Raw genomic sequence first — 6000 nt, forward strand, 5'->3', positions numbered from 1 at the left:
GCCACAAAGTAATCCTTTTGAGGGACAATCGTGAAGCAGTTTTCGGATGCAGCAGCGGACACTGCCAAGCGCCATGTTGCCCCTGACTGTACTATTGCGAGAACAAAGGGTGAAATGGTTTGGCAATTAAAAAACATTCTGCTTTCGCTGCGCTGGATTTGTTATAAGCACAGCAATTTCTTATGCATTGACTAATTATATTTATGGTTTTACCATACAACTCATAAGTTCAGTGAAGAGGAAAAAACGAACAGATAGAAATACATACGTTTTATTCTCCACTTTTTCACGATTTAGTTGGAACATTCAAAAATGGCTGCGCCCTGTCGTGGCTGTTGACTAGTTTTACGCTGGATTTCCAAATGTCTAGCTAAGACGCATATTTCTTCTGACAAATGGACTATCGAGAAGTAAAAATATAATTATCTTGCCATCTCAATTCCCATTAGCTGTCCGACGTCTGGTTGTGTTTATAACAAACGAAACGAATTTCGCACATGCACATACTGAACATAAATCTATTACATCCTACAACCGGAAGGGGGCAGTGTCCCATACACAATATGCACCCTCCAAACTGTGACCTGAGCTTTCCTTCCCTGTTTTAGAGAGCAATAGTAATTTTGTCTTTTTATGGGCAACTCACGACTGTACATGCACTAACTCTGCCATGGCTCAAGCCTTTTTCTTCTTTTTTTTAAATTTTTTTTATAAACGCCGAAAATAAGGTCTGTGGTAAACTCAGACTTAGGAGCCTTGAGAAGTGGGTATACAAAATTATGTATATGCACTAACTCATTACTAAATTATTTAATGTAATAAATTAAACATTAAACCTTGAAAACAATTCATGGTAACCTCGTAAACAATTCATTTAGACCCAGCGTTTATTTGAAACGGGTGTTTATTTGATGAAATGTGTGCCGTTGCCTGGCTATTAAAAGGGACAGGCAGCAATTTGAGACTCAGCGTTTAGTTGAAGTTTTACAGTATGCGTTCTCCTAACCTATTGGTTTTCTTTCAACTTTCTTTTTGTCTAGCAGCCCATGATAGTTTTTGCATCTTTAGATCTCCCCTCTTTCTAAATTTATAACCAATATTTCCATCTCTGTACATGAAATGTATGTGCTGTGTGCATTTTGGAACATCCACACATAGGCACATTGCCTTGCCTTGTGCACATTTCACTCGGGTACTAGATTATGTGTAAGATTGAGGGAGGGGGGTTAATATATAAACATGCCTGATGACCTCATCGTTGTCATAAACTACTCCTATTGGGACTCTGACCCATAACAGTATGCTGCCTGTTAGTGCACATTTTTCGACAGGAGAGAATATATAGCTCAGCACCAGTGAGCAGTGCTGGTCCCCATAGCCCTAGTTCCTTCAGAAAGGTACAGAAGGGTCTGATCAATTTGCTGCTGGCTAATTTCCCAGTTTCATATTTCTCCTCTGCAGCAGAATGAGCATCCCTAATGGACCTGAGAGAGAGAGAGAGAGAGAGAGAGAGATAGAGAGAGAGCAGGGAGAGAGAGAGAGAACAGGGAGAGAGAGAGGGAGAGAGAACAGGGAGGGAGGAAAAAGAGAGAGATCCAGTGAGAGAGAGAGATACAGAGAAATAGAGAGTGTTTCCTGTCTGCTCCCTAACAACAGCAGCGCTAGACTATCTGGGAGCATCCTAAATTCATTATTGATGACATCTCTAACCTATGAGAGCTTTTCTACACAGCCATGTTGATTTGATTCACATGGTTCTCAATACATTAATGCCCAAAGAGAGAGAGAGAGAGAGAGAGAGAGAAAACAGGGAGAGAGAGAGAACAGGGAGAGAGAGAGAGCAGGGGGAGAGAGAGAGAAAGAGAGAAAGAGAACAGGGAGAGAGAGAACAGGGAGAAAGAACAGGGAGAGAGAGACCCAGTGAGAGAGAGAGAGAGAGAGATACAGAGAAATAGAGAGAGTTTCCTGTCTGCTCCCTAACAACAGCAGCGCTAGACTATCTGGGAGCATCCTAAATTTATTATTGATGACATCTCTAACCTATGAGAGCTTTTCTACACAGCCATGTTGATTTGATTCACATGGTTCTCAATACATTCATGCCCAAATTCTCCCATAAGTGGTTGCTTCAAACTTCAACTCAAGAGATTTGGCTAAGTAATATCTATATATATTACCAGTTTGTTGCAGAAATCCAAGCATTTGTTTTTTGAGTAAGTAAAACATACATTAAAATGATTTGAATAATATCCAAAGATACAGTAGTTGTTATCTCTGGCTTTGAGGCAGAACAGTGGGAGTGGAATGGAAACTATTCACAATTACTTTAAGTCCCATAGAATCGGGAATGTGCCTCTCTCACACTTAAACTTAGTGTGCTTTGTTAGAAGCCTGCCCAGTTCTCTAAGTTAAAAGCACAATCTGTAATATATGAACTTGAGGTTTTTAGGGATTGATCCTGTGGTGCAAGTCAAGGAGGGGTTTCTATAGAGCACTAAAGAACTGTAGCTTGTCTGTTTAATGTTCTGGTGCATGCCATCCCAGCTAGCACATCATGTTCTAAAAACCATATGTTTCTTAGAGATTGGTGAGCGCGTGGTTGTCTTATGGTTATTTTGCGTACAACCTTCCCACAACTTTATGGGAATGGTGCAAGATAGTTGCTTGGCTTTGGAACATTCTCAGCCCATTTACTGAACTTGACAAAAACATTTTGGGGGGGAATTTAATTACTTTAACGGAATGTTTCGTAAAAGTTCAAAGATGCTTACATTTAGTTCAGAGAACAATGTTCTTCTGTGGGAATTTCAGTACTTCAGCATAATGTTGCCTACAGGTTTCCTCATGGTTCTATTTAAAGTCAAATTGTTCCAAGAACGTTAAGAATAAACATTGTTCTGTGGGAATGTCAGTACTTCACCATTACATTATCTAGAGGTTTCCTCGTGGTTTTATTTAAAGTCATGTTCACAAATTGTCCCGAGAACGTTAAGAAAACTTTCCATAAAAATACAAAATAGCCTCCAACACTATACTCAGCAAACTGGATGTAGTCTATCACAGTGCCATTCGTTTTGTCACCAAAGCCCCATATACTACCCACCACTGCGACCTGTATGCTCTCGTTGGCTGACAATCACTGCATATTTGGTCATCTATAAGTCAATGCTAGGAAAAGCCCCGCCTTATCTCAGCTCACTTGTCACCATAGCAACACCCACCCGTAGCATGTGCTCCAGCAGGTATATATGTCACCGGTCACCCCCAAAGCCAACACTTCCTTTGGCCACCTTTCCTTCCAGTTCCCTGCTGCCAATGACTAGAACGAGTTGCAAAAATCACTGAAGCTGGAGTCTTATATCTCACTCTCTAACTTTAAGCATCAGCTGTCAGAGAAGCTTACCGATCACTGTACCTGTACACAGCCAATCTGTAAATAGCACACCCAACTACCTCATCCCCATATTGTTACTTACCCTCTTGCTCTTTTGCACCCCAGTATCTCTCCTTGCACATCACCATCTGCACATCAATCACTCCAGTGTTAATGCTAAATTGTAATTATTTTGCCTCCATGGCCTATTTATTGCCTACCTCCCTACTCTTCTCCATTTGCACACACTGTACATAGATTTTTCTATTGTGTTATTGACTGTACTTTTGTTTATGTGTAACTCTGTCTCACTCTGTCTCACTGCTTTGCTTTATCTTGGCCAGGTTGCAGTTGTAAATGAGAACTTGTTCTCAACTGGCCTACATGGTTAAATGAAGGTGAAATAAAATTAAAATAAATAGAAACCACAACAAAACTTTAGTACTGTTCAGAGAAAAGTCTAACAATGTTATTTAAAAACAAATACAGCACCAGTCAAAAGTTTGGACACCTACTCATTCAGGGGTTTTTCTTTATTTTCATTATTTTCTACATTGTAGAATAATAGTGAAGACATCAAAACTATGAAATAACACATATGGAATCATGTAGTAACCCAAAAAGTGTTAAACATATTTATATTTTATATTCTTCAAAGTAGCCTTTGCCTTGATGAGGGCTTTGAACACTCTTGGCATTCTCTCAACCAGCTTCACGATGAATGCTTTTCCAACAGTCTTGAAGGAGTTCCCACATATACTGAGCACATGTTGGCTGCTTTTCCTTCACTCTGCGGTCCAACTCATCCTAAACCATCTCAATTGGGTTGAGGCCAGGTGATTGTGGTGTCAGGTCATCTGATGCAGCAATCCATCACTCTCCTTGGTCAAATAACCCTTACAGAGCCTGGAGGTGTGTTGGGTCATTGTCCTGTTGTAAAACAAATGATAGTCCCACAAAGTGCAAACCAGATGGAATGGCATATCGCTGCAGAATGCTGTGGTAGCCATGCTGGTTAAGTGGGCCTTGAATTGTAAATAAATCACTGACAGTGTCACCAGCAAAGCACCATCACATCTCCTCCTCCATGCTTCACATTGGGAACAGCACATGAGGAGATCATCTGTTCACCTACTCTGTGTCTCACAAAGACATGGCAGTTGGAACCAGAAATCTCAAATTTGGACTCATCAGACCAAAGGACAGATATCCACCGGTCTAATGTCCATTGCTCATGTTTCTTGGCCCAAGAAAGTCTCTTCTTTGTATTGGTGTCCTTTAGTAGTGATTTCTTTGCAGCAATTCGACCATGAAGGCCTGATTCACGCACTCGTCTGAACAGTTGATGTTGACATGTGTCTGTTACTTGAACTTTGTGAAGCATTTATTTGGGCTGCAATCTGAGGTGCAGTTAACTCTAATAAACTTATCCTCTGCAGCAGAGGTAACGCTGGGTCTTCCTTTCCTGTGGCAGTCCTCATGAGAGCCATTTTCATCAAAGCTCTTGATGTTTTTTTGCAACTGCACATAAAGAAAAGTTCTTGACATTTTCCATTTTGACTGACCTTCGTGTCTTAAAGTAATGATGGACTATCGTTTCTCTTTGCTTATTTGAGCTGTTCTTGCCATAATATGGACTATGTATTTTACCAAATTGGGCTATCTTCTGTATACCACCCCTACCTTGTCACAACACAACTGATTGGTTCAAACGCATTAAGAATAAATACATTCCACAAATTACCTTTAACAAGGCACACCTGTTAATTAAAATGCAATCCAGGTGACTACCTCATGAAGCTGGTTGAGAGAATGCCAAGAGTGTGCAAAGCTGTTATCAAGGCAAAGGGTGGCTACTTTGAAGAAATAAAATATATTTAGATTTGTTTAACACTTTTTTGGTTACTACATGATTCCATCTGTGTTATCTCATAGTGTTGATGTCTTCACTATTATTCTACAAAGTAGAAAATAGTAAAAAATAAAGGAAAACCCTTGAATGAGTAGGTCTGTCCAAACGTTTGACTGGTACTGTACATTCGTTCTCAGCATCAACAAAACTCTATCCTTTATCTTGTTAAGTGTGTTCAGGTGTGTTGGCCGCACCCACTAATTTGCCACACCCGATCTTAATGAGTGCTTGCTTTCTTTAAAATGGGGTCTGTGTGAATACACTAAAATGAACAGCATTGAATGAGTAAAAAAACATGGCATGCTAGCGCCATCCTGGTGGAGCAGTGAACTAATTCAATGGATTGAGAACAGAAGAATATACTGTAGGTTTGAATTTCATGATTAATGCCTAAGGTATTAATTGTCCTGTGTCCTATCTGTGCTTGGAGTTCAAAAAAGTTAAACAAAAATAAGATAGCAGTGTTATTAAAAATCATATTGAAACATTCAGTTAAAGTTTTAAGGAAGTTATTCAAAAACCTCCAAATAACCAATAACTTCCGTTCTCAGTGTTACTAAAAACCTCCCAGGAAAACTTTCAATGAACCAGAGTAAAGCTTTCTTAGAACCTCCCTGCAACCTAAAAATCAACATTCCCAGAACAGGTAACATTTTCACTTCTGTTCTCAGAATGTTTAAAAAACATTCAGTTTTACAAGTCAGGAAACGTATAG

Source organism: Oncorhynchus mykiss, chromosome 5 (assembly GCF_013265735.2).
Source record: "Oncorhynchus mykiss isolate Arlee chromosome 5, USDA_OmykA_1.1, whole genome shotgun sequence".
Taxonomy (NCBI): Eukaryota; Metazoa; Chordata; class Actinopteri; order Salmoniformes; family Salmonidae; genus Oncorhynchus; species Oncorhynchus mykiss.